General features: G+C 46.5%; 1 protein-coding gene across 6 annotated transcripts in view; it reads right to left on the bottom strand.

Annotated features, from left to right (window-relative positions):
• Window positions 1-18,582, bottom strand: part of FRYL (FRY like transcription coactivator) — a 3,055,992-nt gene that overhangs the window by 2,328,687 nt on the left and 708,723 nt on the right. The window lies entirely within an intron of this gene.

Genomic DNA, 18,582 nt, shown 5'->3' with positions numbered 1-18,582 from the left:
ATGGAGAAGATGACCTGAGCTGCATTGCCTCTCTGCACAACGGGAATGACCGTACCCCCCCCCTCTTTTGGTAATGCATGGCCACTGTGTTGTCGGCCATGATCAGGACACTCTTCGCCCGTACAAACGGCAGAAAAGCCTTCAGGGCTAGCCTGATGGCCCTCAGCTCTAACAGATTGATGGCGTTTGAACTCCGATGGAGACCAACAACCGCTGGCTGTCAAATCGTTGGCATGAGCGCCCCATCCTGTGAGGGAAGCATCCGTCACTACAGTCACCTCCGGCCATGGTCGCCAAAACAGTTCCCCCCTCATCAGGTTCTGTTTGTTGGCCCACCACAGAAGATCCTAGAAAACCGAGAGTGGAATCTGAACGGGATCCGATATCTTGCCTGAGAACTGTGACCACTGCATTTTGAGGACCCATTGCAGGGATCACATCCGCAGCCTGGCCTCAGGCACCAGAAAAATGCAGGATGCCATGAGGCCGAGCAACCTTAAGAATTCTAAAGCCGGGAGACTGTGCAGATGGTGGACAAGTTTCAACATGCCCCATGTGATGAGCCCTCACCTTGGGAGCCAAGTACTTTCCCAAGGATGTGTCTAACACAGCCCCAATGTACTGGAGCTTTTGCGAAGGTGTCAGATGCGACTTCTAGAAATTAAGGGAGAAGCCCAGCCTGTGGAGGGTGTGGCAGGTGAGACTGAGGTGATCCAACGCTTGCTCGGGAGAGCGCGCCCTGATCAGCCAGTCATCCAAGTAGGGGTAGACGTGAATCCCACCCTTGCCTGAGGTATGCTGCCACCACCACAATTAGCTTGGTGAAGACCCTCGGGCAGAGGTCAATCCGAATGGCAGGACCCGAAACTGAAAGTGCAAGTCGCCAGCCGCAAACCTCAGGTACTTTCTGCACTTGGGATGAAATGGGACATGAAAGTAAGCATCCGGTAGGTCCAGAGACACCAACCAATCCGGAAGTTGAAGGGCCTGGAGGACTTGAGAGAGTAACAATCTTGATCTTGTCCTTCTTGTGAAGTTTGTTCAACCAAATCAAGTTTAGATGGGTCTCAATCCCCCGTCTTTCTTCAGGATCACAAAATAAGGGGAATACCATCCCTTGTTCCTCTCCGCTACAGGCACCAGTTCTATAGCACCTTTCTCCAGCAGAGTTAGGATTTCCTGCGCAAGGAGCGGATCCGGAAGTTTCAAACAGAGTTTCCCCAGTGGATTGTCGTGAGGCCGCTGAAGGAAGGGAAGGAAGTAGCCATGGACTATGATATCCAGAACCCACGCATCTGAAGGAATGGCTTGCCACTCAGATACTGAGACAGTCTGCCCCCAACCGGCGAACCATGGGACAGGGCCTCATGACTGTTTGGAAGCAGCTGCGGCAGTGCCTGAAGGCAAAGAGGCAGCTGCCTGAGTGGCTTTGGCACCACGATGTCCCCAACCACTACAGGTACTTTTTCGCTGTCCCCTTCGACTGGCGGCCCCTATCGTTCTACCAAAGGAGGAGTAGTAACGAAAAGAACCTCCCCTCCATTGATGTCCCCTAGGATGAAAAGGCGGAGGATAACGCAAAGCTGTGCTTAACGATTTAGCCGCAGCTTTCGAGTTCTGCAACCTCTCAAGGCTCTCGTCAGCCTTGCTGCCAAACAAATGTGCGCCATCAAAGGGCATGTTCAGAAGACAGGCCTGCACATCCGGAGCAAAACCAGACTTACGCAGATTTGCATGGTTGCAGATCACGGTGCTCACAGCTATCGATCGGCTAACACTGTTGGCCGTATCCAAACCCGACTGAAGGGATTCACACATGGCATCCTTGCTGTCTTGTATGAGAGCAAGGAACCCATCCCTTTCTTCCCCCTCAGGAAAATGCTCAGCCGCTAAAGAAACAGTTCCACAGAGCATGTGAGAACCTTGCCAAGGCACAAGTGGAGTTGGCCGATTTCAAGGCCATGCTCCCAGCAGAAAATACCTTCTGAGTCCAACCATAGAAGCCCTTGTAGTCCCCATCAGGAGGGATGGTAGGGTGTCCGCCTGCCTTGAGGTGGCCTTAGCCACCTGACCCACCAAACTCTCGGGAGTGGGGTGAGTAGATAAATAGATGGGGATCGCTAACGGAAGGGCGGTACTTCTTCGTCAAAGATTTATTAACTGCCGGAAGAGATTCCAGGAACTGCCAAGCAGCAGCCAACCTTTTCTATAAGGTGAGATGAAACTAACACTGGGTCAGAAGATGGACCTTGATCTAAGATGTCCGTTAGATCATCCTGTACAAAGTCTTCAGGAGGACTGGAACAGCCCAGCTACTCCGAGACCCTAGCCATGAGCCTCCTGTATGAAGACTCGGCATGAGCCCCAGGCTCAGGCCTACCAAATTCCACTTCCGGAGAAGTGTCCAATCCACTGGCGTCACGAAGGGTTTTCCTCAACTCCTCCAATTGACTGTCTGCAGAAAAAAACTGTAGCCATATAAAGTTAAGAGTCCTCCAAATCAGACTTTTATTCCTTTCCATAAATGTCATCCAGAGGGAGTTGAAACCCAGGCCTGGGGACAGAAGATGGCCTGGAGTCCAAGACTGGCCTCACAGACTTCCCAGTATCCTACCTAGGAGATTCACGATATCTGGGTACTCCACAGGGAAATTGCGGGCAAAGATACCCGAAGTCGTGTAGAGCACCGAAGGCTTCGATGTTCAGAGCCTAGACAACCTCCAAGTCGTGATCGCTGAAGGCTTTGGTGTCAACGTCGACACAGGTGCCGATGGCGCTGTAGGCGGATACAACGGCAAATCGTCGACGTCCAAGTCAGACGGACACGACGCCGACCTAGTCGATGCCGGCTTCGAACCCTTAGCAGGGGTTGCAGCGGTCTCGCTGGAGACAAGGACCAAAACCTGGAGGCACGCCTCTGGCGACTTTCCTGAGTCTTGTCCGAACGGGACCTCAAAGGTTCCGGGTGTGAGTTGCGACGCAGAGCCGAGCCAAAGGCGTACGAGTTGCGGTACAAGACTGGTCCTTGCCGGCTTAGTTAGAAGGCGCAACCGGAACCGTACCCTGCGATTGGAATATCGCCAACATCTGCTCCTTAAAGGCAGCCCATTCCTCTGGAGTAGAGGACTTCGTCGGCATGCCACTTTCCTCGAAGCACCATCCTCTGAGGACGGGGAAGCGACCGGTGACAGCGCTTCCTAGAGTGCCGGGACGTGGAAGAAGAATGGCGGGAACCACTCCGGTGCCGAGATCCCCAGGCCACCTCCCGACGCAGAGTGTCGCCCCTCGAGTCGTTGGTGGAAACACCCTTGGACGATTTAGATTTCAGGGACTTACTAGGCTTAGAGCCCCTACCTACTTGGATCTTCCCCTTACGCTCCTGGAAGGCCTTGGAAGTCAGCGACTGGCATTTCGAACAGTCGTCGGTATCGTGCGACTCGCCCAAGCACCATAAAAAAATGCGATGCGGGTCAGTGATCGACATTTTCAACTTGCAGTCCCGGTAAGTCTTGAAGCCAGATCACAGAGTCGGAGGGGTCGAAGAAAGGCATCTCAACGATGAACACACGAGGCATGCCGAGTTTCACGAAGCAACACGTTTGCGGAACTGAGGCTACAGGCTCCGGGCGTCCTATGAAATCCGGTGTCGTCGCCCTGACGGAGTCCTTCGAGGGACATCGACCCGACGTCATCGACGCAGGACGCCCTCTGCTGAAAAAGTTTCCGAAGTACACAGCTGTGGACATTACATGTCAAAGATGTGGAATACATTGGAGGACACAATCCATTTGAAAATGCCACCGTCTTGCTTTGTTGTACGAGCCACAGGTCGGTCGACAAGCATTCTAAATGAGAGTTCTGGCTGCCATGAAATCCACCTCACAGTTACCTTCGTCTTTAAGAATGCAACGTGCATATTAAGGAAAACTACCTCCGTCCACTATTCACACTGTCTGTGATCCAGTCAGTGTAAAGGTATCCCAAGGAATGCTGATTTAACATTCACCCTCCCTCGCTGGGCGAATCACCCCCGATCCTCCTCCTTGAGACACGTCCCCATTGCTCTCTGTGCACCGAGTTTCAAGTTCTCAATAATCCAGCAGTGTAGCATCCGGCGTTTTCCAGCCATAACTTCTCAAATGAACACGCTGCCGCAGTAATAGTATTACGTGCCGGCATAATTTCATCCAATAGTTGTCTGGGTGCTTTAGTCAAACACCAGTTTGTTTGTTGTATAAATTTTGCAGTCCTTTGCGGCTTTGGTTTCCTAAATTGGCGATTTCTAACTGTGCAGTAATAAATGATTTGTTTGTTACCTGGATGCTGCACCTGTTGAAGTGTATATTGCGGCTGCTGCAATATAGAACAAACTATTCTTTTTATTAGTACGCTTCCTTAGAGTGCGCTTCCGGTATTCCTTTTCAAAATTTTAAATCAAACAAAGAAAAATCTTTGATCGATTAAACACATCTTTGTTTTTTTATTTCCTTTCAAACAGAATTATCTTCTTCAAATAATTATATCCATTCAGTCTCTCAACACATGTTTCTCCACGTTTAACGCACGTGGTTCATCAGGAGAGTTTTCTATTTACAAAACAAAAAAAAAAACATTTTTTTCTTCCTTAGCTATATAAACTACAATGTATTGTTTGTATACAACAAATTTGGTGGTCGAGGCAATAAAGTTCTACATGCTGAAAGCAATCACGCCAAGCACATAATTAAAAATATACCATATGGTGAAATTCTTAGAACAAAACGTAACTGTAGTTCAAATGAAAAATACGAGAATCATGTCAAATTGCTTAAAGAAAAATTCATCCAGAGAGGTTACAAAAATCAAGATGTAGACAAAGCTATCTATAAAGCAGAAAAAGTACCTAGAACTGAATTACTAAAAGAAAAATTAAGAATGGTGAAGAAAAATGGAAAAAAAAAAAGGTAGACGTCATAACGACTTTTAATAGTGAAGCTCACCTTTTGAAAAAATCATTGACAAAACATTGGAACATTTTGCAAAGCGATGAAATGTTGAAAGAGTACATAGAAGCAAAACCTAGGATAATGTACAGAAGGGCACCGACAATAAAGCAAAAAATCAGTCCAAGTCATATGAAAGAAGAAAAAATCGAAGTGCTAAGTCAATTTTTACAAGTACCAGCACCAACAGGAACTCATAAATGTGGGAGTTGTGGAATCTGTGACCAAATGGAAAGTGGTGTAAAAGAGATAAGGCTACCAAATGGAAAAATTCACAAATTGAAGCAATTTATTAATTGTAACACTAAATATGTGATTTATACAATTACATGTATATGTAATAAGAAATATGTGGGAAGTACTATTAGAGTATTGAAAATTAGATTACAAGAACACATTAGAGCCATCAAAAATAAGGACACAAGATACCCTATGGCAACTCATTTTGACCAAGAACATAAAGCAACGGATATTAAGGGTATCAAGTTTTTGGGCATAGAAAAAATTGAAAGCATGGAAAGAGGAGGCAACAAAGAATTACAATTGAGGAGAAGGGAAGCGAAATGGATCTGTATTCTGGATACTTGCAATACAGGACTAAATTCAGATAATGAAATGAATTATTGGTTGTAATGATTTGTTGTTTTTAAATTCTGTGAATGTGTATTTAAATATATAATAATTGCAGATATGGTGAGAAGTAAAATTGGAACTCACTTGTGATAAAGTGCTAAAATCTTGAATTAGTTTGTTTGAGATTAAGTAAAAAACATAGTTTTTTCGACCAACAAGATGATCTCCGATCGTGTAGGAAAAACGCGTGATATTACGCAACGTAACGCATGACATCATCGCGTTGCGCGGTGTGATGTCACGCGTAGTGGGCCCGCAAGTATAAATAAGAGGACTCAAAACACTTTTCATTGTAGCATGGACTGAGAAGGACTGAAGGCAATCGTACCGGGATAAATAAGGTGAGGAGAGTAAACTAAGGGATACTATGTCACCGAAAAAATAGGGATTACTTAAACTTAACCCTAGCCTAAAAATTTTTATTTACTCCTGGTTTTCACAGGAATCCCAAAAAATTGGTTTGGAAGTTAAGAAAGGACAATTGTTTATTAAACTAAAGGTAAAGAAAAAATTGAAATAATTGGCGAGTATGATAAATGTATATTGGTGGCTTGCCTCGACCACCAAATTTGTTGTATACAAACAATACATTGTAGTTTATATAGCTAAGGAAGAAAAAAATGTTTTTTTTTGTTTTGTAAATAGAAAACTCTCCTGATGAACCACGTGCGTTAAACGTGGAGAAACACGTGTTGAGAGACTGAATGGATATAATTATTTGAAGAAGATAATTCTGTTTGAAAGGAAATAAAAAAACAAAGATGTGTATAATCGAGAGACTGAATGGATATAATTATTTGAAGAAGATAATTCTGTTTGAAAGGAAATAAAAAAACAAAGATGTATATACCAGTTTGTTTGTGTATCATCCGAATGAGCTAATAATGCACAAACCTGTTGGTTCTAATGGCTATCCTGCACACATTGTTTTTATATTTAACAAAAACGCTCATCTCCAATGAAACAAGAATGAAAAAGAAATAAATAAATATTGAACCAAAAATGAAATTTTCTTTTTTTCTTCGCTGGTATGCCTTCTGGGAACCGAAAACAGTCTCCATTGGCATAATGTCCAAGTCTGACAAGAAAGCCTCAGCACTCCTGTTTGTAAAAGAGTTAATCCGAACATCTATCACCACAAGTATTGCAGGATACACCATGTAATACTGTAGCTTCAAACTCTTTGCCTTTTCTTTTGCCGTACTGAAATCTTTCCTTTTCTCCAGCACTTACTTAAGTCTCCAAATATCAATCTTGTTTCCTCCCCACGATAAATCACCTAGTTCACTTGACTTTTTAAGTATCATTTCTTTTGTTGAAAATCTAAAAAATGTCACAATAACATGTCTCGGTGGCTGACCCAGCGCTGGTTTCTGCCCCAAGGACTTGTGAGCTGTTTCCATTTCCAGAGGGATCCAAGTTTAGCATTGAAATCAGTGCCTTTTCCAGGAATGCCATGGGGTTGCCTCGCTCCACATTTTCAGAAAATCGAGCCACTTATATGTTGTTCCTCCTCTCGGAGAGCTGGACAGTCAATTTCTCATTTTGAATTTCCAAGTTCCTTATCTGATCATGCAGCCTCAAAGTTTTGTCATCCACAGCATTAAGATGTTCTTCTACAGCTACTACCTTTGTTGTAAGATCCATGCATCTTTCCTGTGCATTGATCAGCTTGGTTTTGATTTCTGCAGTGTCTAAAGTCACCTTTGCCAGGAGGTCTAAAAGTGTCATCTCTTCTTTCAGTATCATACTCCCCTTTCCGTCTCTTTGCAGGCTGGGATGTTTCAGCTGGGCTGGGATCAGCCATTGTAATGAGAGATATAGTCTTTAACAGGGCACAGGACATCCTTCAAGCTGCCATCTCCGGGGTAGACACTCCTAGAATCTCAAGTGTCTTGCATCTTGACTACAAAGAGCCCCAAATGAGTTTGCAGATATTGAAGTTATGATGCGACAGTGTCATGGGTATGACCGTGTAAAGTGAGAAGGGGGGAGTTGAGGGAGAATCCCTGTCCCCAGTTTGTTTGGTGCCATGTATGCACATTGGTGGCCGTTTCTCTGACACAATTTCCATAAGCCTGTGTCCTGGCTGAGTTTCTCTCCATTTGTTCAGTGAATATGATGTCCAGCATTCACCAGACTACTCAGAAACCTGGAATGAACCATAGAACCTAGAAAGCATCACCGTTTGGAGGTAAACTGGGACATAAAGAATCACAATGTACCTGAGTCCAAAAGACAAGAACCGTCCGGGAGCAGGATAAACAGACTTATTAACCAAAATGGAAATGCACCACGTTGTCCACTTTAGAAATGGACTAAGAGACCAAACACCCACTCCACAATACCCAGACAGGGTACAGGGAAGCAGTGGGAAGCAGCAAAACGAACATGCAAGGGACTACATAGGAACAGGGGAGAACCAGGAACACCCCACAAACCCTGTTTAAACAGCGACTCACCAAGGACCAGCGAGCAAACTACCTCTCTGGCCACATGGTGGGCTGGAGAAAAAAAAAAAGACTGAAAAGGGGCTTTTGGAAGACTTCCAGGGGAGGTCCTGGCCCTCAAGGGTATAGCTTTGATTGAGATTGACCCACAGAAGAAGTGGACTAGAGAAATCAAGGGGAGCCAAGCAGAACACCTCAGGAGGGCTATAAAAGGCAGCAGATTCATTGGAGAGTGAAAGGGGTACAGGTGAAGTCAGAAGAGATGGACCTAAAGACGAGCAAAGAGGGACCTAAAGACAAGCAAAGAGGGTGTATCAGGTGGAAGAAGAGGAAAAAAACAGGAGCGCTTTGATAGAATGAAGATAAGATGTTGGGACTGAGGAGGGTACCCAGTTAGGGTGTGTGAGTGAGAAGCTGACTGAAGGTATCTTTAGAGGGAGAATATGGGGGGGGGGGGGCGGTTGAGGCAGAGCCCATGGGAGAGGAGAAATGAGCAGCAGGATGATGGAGATAAGTCAGGTTTAGTGTTGTGAGCAGGGTGTTTTGGAGGAGAGAGTGGCTGAATTTGAAGCTTTACAAATTAGTCATGGACCCCCCTGAATCTAGATTTCCTCAGCAGAGCATTATCATATTCACAGGTCTGCAATGTCTCCATTATCTAAGCTTAACATATCACTCAGGACATCTGCGCATGTACTTCATTGGACCCTATGAATATATGCAGCACACTTAATCAGCATATTCTCATTTGGAACAGAGTTAAAAAGCCACAAATGAATACATTTTGCAGTTTTATTGACAAAATATAAAATGCCAAAGTACTTGCTTTTCTGCACATTTTCCTCCAATTCAACCTAATCACTTTGTATGTACCCATGTATCAAAACCAATCACGGAAAACAGGGACCCTCTCTTAACAAAAACTAACATTCTTCAACGAGATAATGGCTTAAGTCTAGAAAAACCTTAATCAGTGTGCTCACCAAGCAAAAAACAAATTCTCATATCTATTTTTGTTATTAGCCAAGTTAAAACATGTCTGGCAAATTAAACCAGTTTATCTAAAAATTAAGCCTCCATAAATGCATCTCTCAGTTGATTGCTGCTTTCAATTGCAAATTTAACATCACACCGTAGCACAGTTTGCTGCCATGTGTTTTATTTCAGTTTGGTTTTAATAATGCCCGAAGTACCAATAGTGGTGCGGAGTGCAAACGATTACATATCTGGTTAGCTGTAAACACATCACAGATGGAAACCTGCTCAATCAACGTCTTACTAGATTACTTCAAAATGCGAAGCATGCAAGCAAGCAACCAAGAACACCAAAGAAGCTCTCCTCTAATTCCTGGACACCATTTAGATCACACAACCCACCACTGATCCAAACCAAAGGCTGCACCCTTGACCTGGCATTCACCTTATCCCAGAACATCCCACATCAACTGCATCCCTCCCATACAACTCGAATGGATTGGTCATGCATCCATACCAGCACACTCCAGTACTGAAAGACCATCCAAATAAAGCACAACTGAAACGAGCAAAGACACCTGGAAGCTCATTCAAAAACATCCCCTTGGCCAACTTGCCAACCTAGCTTCCACAAACACATTCATCTAATTCCAACTTTTTTCAGAACCATTTCAACTGCACAGACTTCAACACCCAAGCAAGACAAACTATGAACCAACAAAAAAAACAAGCTGTCCACACACTTGTAGATAAGAACCAATACGATACACGTGTCATCTGCCAACAGGAAAAGATCAGGAATAAAATGTACAAGAAGATCTCACCACTTTGAAAAGCCTCCAATCAGCCCACTAAGACCCTCACCACTTCAAACAATGCACATTACTATGCAGAATCCATAGCAGAAGCCTCCAACAAGAGCAAAGCCTATTTCAAGGCCATCAAACAATGCATTAGCCCATGCAGTTCCCAAATCCATGGAGAGATGCAATTAATTCATGTTCTTCACAGACAAAATCAACAAGAACAATTGCCACATTGTTGAAACTAAACACCAATGTCACCCCTGCCATGCCACCACATCTTATCCCAAGGTGGTCAGAAATAAAGACCCTAAAACTTAAGAACTGCCAAATTCTTAAATTACTCAGGGCCACCTCTTAGATGGATGATGTCAACACAGACTCCATCCTGATGAACAGTACAGGAAAGGGGCTCACTCCTCTCCTCCACACTATCAAAGCCTCCCTCATGCAAGGTATCTTGCACAAAATATTGAAAACTCAGCAGGTCCTATCCCTACTTGACCCAAACGACCTAGACAACTGTTAGGAAGTTTTACTAAAGTCCACCTATGTGAGGACTGTAGGAAGCTCCTTCTTAGGTGTGCAGAGCTCCAAGTTTGGCTTGAACTACCCAAAACGTTTGGTAGCAATGCATGAGCAGCCAGGTTTAGTCTAGGAGAGAGGACGACTGTAGGTAAGTACAAAGACCTCATGGCACATCTATAGTCAAGAATACACTTAGTGGTTTCATAAAAATATTGTTATTTATTATAAACACTAAGGCAGCTGACAACATTAGAATTACAGGTAAGTAAACCTATTCACATTTATATACAGTAAGACTTTTGTTAAGCATCACTCAGTTCAATGGTAAACCTTTAGATGATATAGAGGTAAGTAGTTTGAGTAGCATTCAAGTTTAGCAAATCCTTTCTTGTAACCAACACTTAAAGTAAGCAACACAGATACTGGTAAGTACTTTTAGGCAACCTATACCTTAGAAAGTCCAGCCCTACGTGGGTTGTGACACTGGGTGAACAGGGCTCATGGGCGGAAGAACAACGAAAGGCAGAGGTTGTCAAATTAGCAGGTCTATGTTGTAGGTAGGTAAAATGTGTAGTTAAAAGGTGGATCGGGGCAGTCAGGCAGACCCCCTGGAGGATTATAGACCAAAAGTACCAGTGTCCTTAGACCTGGCAGAGCACAGTTGGGTTGTACACCCCAAGGTATCAGAGCTCAGGAGGAATCCGAGAAAACCTAGCAAGCACCCAGGTTAGTACCATTTCATGAAGAAAGAAGACTGGCACCAGCGGATCTCCGGATGAGGTGAAAGCAGCTCTTGTTCAAATTCTTGGCCTGGAGGCTGAAAGAACTTTTGGCAGGAGCCGATGTCAACTTCTTGCAATGGGAAGCCCAGCAGACTATCTTCACAATACTGGCTTTTTGGGACTCAACCAGGGACATCATTTAACAAAAATGCCAGGGGTAGTGAAAGTTACATCGCATGACCCTTGGCCTCTGATGACATCACAGGAAGTGATGTCATTTGACCCCACCATGAAGTGACATCACAGGAAGCTATGAAACACGATTGTTTGCCCCTTGACAAAACAGGAAGTGGCATCACATAGCATTGTTTCCAAGTACACTATGAAAAATATGGTTACCATATAATTGTATTGCGATATACATTTCACACAAGAATGGATCAGCATATGTATCGACAGAAAAAAAATGCTATAACTGCAACTTGCGAAAAGCAAAATACATAGTCCGAAATGGATGCTTATTCTACTCTAAATGCTTTTTGAAGGATTTTGTCTGCATTGTGAATTTGAGGTGTTTAAGAACAGACTACTAAATCAGGGACTCACCCCCTGAAGTGAAGTGTGCCTGAAATAAATGTTTAATGAGTCTAACAATTATTGTTTAGAATTCCAGAAAGAGAAATGTGGTATTCCTATTCTTTCTTGTTTAGGGTCACTACTCAAAATGTTACACTTGTGGAACCTCCTGTTTTATTTAATAAGTCTGAACAAGAAAGACAGCCATTCTAGAGACAAAAGAGGCACGTGGCATTGGCCACAGCCCAGGAGCTTCAATTTGTAAAAAAAAGAAACACTTTTTTTTTTTGTTTTAAAGGGGGTAGCAAGGGAGACCTCAGGGGTCGCAAAGGGAGACCCCTGGAAACCCCCAAATGACGTCCCTGTACTTAACACAGGTTTTGGTTCTGCAACGGTTGTCACACGGTAGGCTTCTAACCATTTCTCGGTCTGCGACTTGGAAGGGGGGACGTCTCAGAGCAGGAAAGTCACTGTGGCCCCAACAGGATGCCATAGGAGTTGAGCCAAAATCACGCTACAGGAGAAGATGCATAGCAGATTGGTCCAGGTCGCAGGGTATTGGGGAATTGCAGGCCAGGACAGTCACAGCCCTTTAATTGACAGCTCAAAATGCACATTGTCTCAAGATTGGTTAGTCCCACCAGACCAGGGGAGGAAGTTATCTGGTCTGGATCTTAACTGTCAATCAGAAGAAGAGGTTGGAGCAGCAGCAGCTATTCAGGAGTCACTGGTGGTTGCTGGAGGTGGCTTCAGATGTCTTTCTTACTCAGATTCTTCATTCCATGGGTCAACTCTCTCGTTCTGCTCCAGGACACCCGCCTTTATGCAGGAACCCAGCCAATTAGCAGTCATGCCACATTCAAACTGTGGGGGGGTGGCTGGTCCAGGGGGGACAACCAGCCTCCCAGTCCGAATGGATTCAGGCAGACATTGGAGGACAAAGACCAGCAGAGTTTCAGTGTAATCCAAGCTTCCTGTCCACCAAGATACGCTGGTACCCTCAGGCGGGTTTCACCAATGGAAGCCCGGCAAAGAGTGAGTGGCACCTTCCCCACCCAGGACGGAAGAAGGAGGCTCAAAAAAGGACAGGTCATCAAGAGTTGGCGAAAGAGGGGCGTGGCCAGGAGGCGAGCAATGAAGCCGTGAGTCTGTGAAGCTCCTGCAGCTGCCAGCAATATCCTGGGTTATCATCCTGTTCTCGTGGCGGATATCGGTGGAAACCACACCTGTCGAGAGGTGGTGATGTAGGGAACTGGCGGGTGAAGTGAGCCTCGCAAACTCGAGCTCCTGCTGGAGAAATCGTAGATGATGGGACCTGCCGCAGCGACGCGCTAAACGCTTATCAAAATGGCCGTTGGTCGATGATGGTGGCCAAGGAAGATGGCCACGGCCGGGAACACCACCGATGCCGGACACTGCCCAGAGCTGAAGCACAGAGAGTGAACCTGCTGATTTAACATTGCGGAGCTGTGGGACGAAACATACCACCCGCCGGCCTGCCAGGGAGGCCACGAATCACGTATCATCAGACACACGTCGCATACCACAAGGGTGTGGAGGGAGCCGGAGGAGCCCGGCAAACTCAGCACCACTGCTGATGCCGTGGAGCTGCTAGCCGAGTAGGACTCGGCTGCAAAGACCAGGGCAAGGAACACCACCAGCTCTGAGGCCCGAGGCGTCGATCCAAGGAAAGGTGGTAATATACCTACGCATTACCCTTTTACCCGGTAAATTTAAAAACGTCCCAGCGACAATGACACTGAGCCGTGTAGCATGGGGCCGCAGGTTGGGCCCGCGAAACGAGGCCTGCAGCTGGGACAACGCAGAACACAGATTCTGCATTACGAGACTGATGAGTCGACAACTGATCCGGGCAACGGCATTGACCTTATGGCCCGACATATAAAGCTCACAAATACGCACTAATAATGTACAATGATGGTGCACAAACTATCCATATATCAGCTCCAGGCGACAGACATGCAGTGCTGGGAAATAACACGTGACCAGAGCACCCAAGACAAAAACCTACCTAGAGACTAGTTTCATATACCGCCATATTTCCAGTGCCACATCAGCAACACTAGCACCAGCTTGGCCGCAGTCTAGACAGTTGCACCTTCAGTATGGAGGACAAGAGTGAATCCACCCTCTCCTCTTCGCTGTTCAGAACTTTGCCACATAACACAAGCCCGGTAAGGACCAAGTGCCTAGATTGCTCCATCCCGATTATTTTTACCTGCGTTGCGGACACAGCCCGAACCATCTGTGACTGCAGCATTACGGGGAATCGCACCTTTATTGTGGGGCAGCACAGATAACGGCAGAGGGGAGCACCAAGAGAAAAATATCCTGATGCTTTTCCAGCACTGGGACCACGAAAACGCAACGGAACCCCGGTGAGTGAACGGCTGTTGCCGAAAGGTGGTCGCATGACGAAGGGGCTGAGGGAGTCACACTACCTGAGCACTGAAGGTGGGATTTATATTGATCCACTGAAACCGGTGGAAGATCCAGCAGAGGATGTGAATATTTTGCTGCGACTGGGATAGAGGACATACTGCATCCACACCAGAGCTCGGAGTAGCTCTGGGCTGAGACCCTTGACCTCCCGAGCTGACGAAGAGTTGAGGTGGGCCTCAGACATGCTGAAACTGCACTGCATGGATTACACTTCTGAATAAAACACTCTGCAGACGACAGAGACTATATTATCTGCACATATATCTACCTGGATTAAAGTACACTGAACGATGCCCCATTTTAAGGGTAACTCACCATGGTCAAGAATAAAACTTTTAAAAATTCCACCCAAAGTAAACTGGAACAATAAGACGCCCCCGCGGAGCAACTGCAACCGAAAGACCCGGCAATAGTGGAGGCGGCCATCTCTCTGAAAGACATGATGAATGCCATTGTCAACTCCTGCGCTTTCATGGAAATGGAAATGGACGCCATCTGTGCGGGTGTGTCTCTTCTGCGCCATGACCTTCAGAAACTACCATCTCATGCATGCAAGACTGAGAACCGCATATCTGGGGCCGAGGACGGACTCTGCACTATGGAATAGTAAATGTCCAGGGTGATGGCACGTCTGAAAACCATGGAAGACTGGGTGCACGAAGGAGAGGGGAGATCACGACGCAATAACGTTTGCATACTGGGACTGCCTGAGAAGGAGGGGCCAAACATGGAACTATGTCTGGAACAGTATTTGGCAGACATGTTTGCGCCCAAGACATTCTGCAACTTGTTCTCTATCGAGCAAGCTCATCGAATGCCAACTGACGACCTACCCCGGGTGCACCACCGCGCACAGTGATTTCCACATTTTTTATTATAGGGACCGTGATGCACTGCTTCAAATGGCTCGTACCATGAGATCAATCACATAAAATGGGTTCCGGATTTCCTTTTTCCCGGGCTACAGTAGAGAGGTGCAGCGTGCCAGGCAATCCTTTGACCAGCTCAAGTAGCGCTTACAATCCTTGAACGTCAGGTATGGTCTACTGTTCCCGGCACAACTCAAGATCTACCACAAAGGCACGACGATACACTTCTCGGACCCCAAGGATACATGGAGATGGGTAGAACTACACTTTAGGAGTGCGATTGGGGACCGGTAAAGAACAAGACACGGAATAGACCTAGGGCCCCACCTGACCAGCTCCCACCAGACCGGCCCCTACACGAGCAGGGACCTGATCCAACTGCGCTCATGGACAACAACTGATGGAACAGAGCCGCTGTGAGTGGGCTGGTGGCAACACCGACCACGAATATAACAATTAAAAGATGGGCTGCCAGGTTTTGAAACTGCAACGCAACAGCAAGGGCCACAATGTGCATCGATGCTGCGCAGCCCGGATTTCTCCCCACCACCCTTGAATTTTGACTGTTTCAGGCTTCCGGCTCATCTGCTTTTGTTACTGTTGGCAGCGCAATTTCCATGGTTTTGAGTGGTTTATGATAGCTGACGGTTTTGCCTATCAGTGATGTTCAGGCAACAGATGCTTCGAGTTGGGACGGAGTATGGGGAGGGGGGCTTTTGGGACTTTAGTTGGCCGTTTAGGTTTATTATAGCTTTGAGTGGGAATTGCCATGTATTCACTTGCCTGAATCATGGCATATGTGTGGAAGACACCGCCTATACACTGTTAGATGCCCACAAGTAACCATGGCATGCACTCAGAACAGGTTAAAGTCAGGCAATGCCTGTACATCCCTTCAACTACTCACTTGGAACGTCAATGGTCTGGGATCTGGGATTAAACAACGTTTGGTCACCCAATTTCTTGACCCTCCCGATATTGCCCTCCTTAACGAGACACTTGGCTGACACAACATGCACCCTTTTCCGTAGGACAAACTATCGTACTGTGGTACATGCAGGATTCACTATGGATTCCCGCAGAGTCCTGATCCCACTGCATAAACGACTCCAATTTACGTTGACCTCAGTGGAGCAGGACCCCAGGAGTAGATTTGTAATGATACAAGGCATACTGTGGGGGGAATGCATAGGCATTTTGTCCATATACACCCCGCCAACACTCGAGGGAGACCTAATGGAAGATACCGTAGCTACAGTCACAAAATACCGACCTGACCTATGGATCCTTGGTGGCAACTTTAGAATGCGATGGCCATCACACTCGATCGCACTCATTTCCGAGGGAAGAACCCTGACACCCCTACCAGACTGGCAACGTTTGCATCTGCTCTGGGCTTATGTGACATGTGGGGGTAACTCCATCCACAAGACCGTAGCTACTCATTTCACTCTGGGGCGCATGCCTCCTTATTCAGACTAGATTTTTTGTTTTCCCCTACTCCAGACGCGTATAGGATAACCACTGCGACACTACTACCCCAAGATATTTCTGATCATTCATGCCTAATGATAGAGATAGACACAAATAAAACACATACACCCACCCACACCTGCCCCCCCCAGAACGTGGACACTTAAAAGCTATTATCTTGCCTTTCCTGAGTTTGTAGACCACGTTCACGAAAAAACTACTGAATATTTTGAGATAAACTCTACCACGGTCGAGAGCCCTGAGGTACTTTGGAAAGCCTATAAAACTATACTCCGAGGAGAAATGATCAATAAGGAAGAACACATACAGAAAGTGGCAGATGCACAAAGAGGCAGACGAGTGGGAGGCCAACTACATACTAAGTAGTACAACTGATGCACACCGATCCCTCCTGAAGGCCAGGGAATGCGTTCGGAACATTCCATTAGGCAATGCTAAACACAGCCACTGGGAGGCGCGTGCGCGCATATGACAGGGTGACAAAGCGGGTAAGATGCTGGCCTGGCTGGGGAAAAGGAACGAGGGACATAGACATGTTAGGGGAGTCAGAAACTAACTAAACAAGCTGGTTCATCAAGATTCTGACATAGCAGAGGCATTCGCCAGTTATTATGCCACGCTCTACCAAGGCCCGACTAGCCCGGCAGATCTCTTCATATTGGACGATATCTTAATTCCCCAAATGTCTGAAACGCAGCATACACTGCTGGACGGGGATATCACTGAAACAGAGATAGCAGAAGCCATCGCCCAGTTGCTCTCTGGGAAAGCACCGGGCAAACCCCCCCTCCTTCATGGGATGTTTCTCCACTGTACAGACCAGGGCGTCCTCCCCCCCCCGGATCTGCGCAAGGCCAGTATCATGGTCATCCCTAAATCAGGGAAACCCCCAGAGCTATGCAGTTCATACAGACCAATTTCATTGATCAATGTAGAGGCCAAGATTCTTGCTACTAGATTGTAGGCAGTTATCCCCTTCCTTAATCCACCCCGACCAATGCGGCTTTATGCCAAATAAATCGACACGCATGAATATACGCCTCCACCTGCTCTTGGAGTTAGCCCTGATCCTTGATACACCCCTTGCCCCCCCACCCCCATCAGCCATTGACTTTGAAAAGGCATTTGACGCTGTGGTGTGGGAGAGCCTTTGGGAAATTACGCCCCGAATAGGGTTTGGCAAGACCTTTCTGGGATGGGTTACTGTATGAAGCCCCGCAAGCAGAGGTCAAGGTCAACGGTTGGCCCTCCAGGTCTTTTCCACTGGTCAGAGGAAAACGACAGGGGTGTCCCCTGTGCCCCCCTGCTGTTTGCACTTGCCATCGAGCCTGTGGTTTCGCCAGACTAATACATGGATAGGTTTCCAATGGCCGGACAGTGGGTAAAATAGGCTTGCTCTATACGCGGATGATCTCCTGATATATTTGGGCGACCCAGCCCGCTCTTGTCCAATTGTTACACAGATGCTGGTGCGTTTAGCGGACTGCAAGTTAACTGGGGGAAATCTGTCCTTTCTGGCTGAAGGGGGGGTGGCGGTGAGGGGGGAGACACAATACCGCCAGACTGCCCATAACGTATTCAGTGCAAGTGTTTCCGCTACCTGGGAGTCCAGATCTCGGGAGAACTCTCAGACTACACGCCCCGTAATTTACACCCGATTACTGACCGGTTCTCCAACAACATCCGACACTGGATGCTTCTCCCCCTGACGCTACTAGGTAGAGTAGCCCTGTTTAAGATGTTGGCATTACCACACTTTTTATATATTTTTCAAAGTGCCCTGCTCTGGATCTCTGACTCATAAGATAGACGGTCTCCTCAGGAAACTCATATGGGGCGGGGGACACCCACACATTTCCCTCAGTACATTACAGAGGTCAATATGGGAGGGGGGGCATAGGGTTGCCACACCTCCAATCATATTACTGGGCAAGGTCAAATGATGATGGTCAATGATATGTTTCATGGTAACCAAAAACGACCACACATCAGAGCCAAGATGTTAGGGCATCAGAATATGTCACCACTTGCAATGCTTCATCAGCCCCTCCCAAAACCTCCCCCACAAATGATGGCAGCACATACCG

This window comes from Ambystoma mexicanum, chromosome 6q, assembly GCF_040938575.1.
Source record: "Ambystoma mexicanum isolate Mex_15411 chromosome 6q, UKY_AmexF1_1, whole genome shotgun sequence".
Classification (NCBI taxonomy): Eukaryota; Metazoa; Chordata; class Amphibia; order Caudata; family Ambystomatidae; genus Ambystoma; species Ambystoma mexicanum.
Note: the sequence above shows the minus strand (reverse complement) of the source record. Positions and strands in the feature narration are given on the sequence as shown.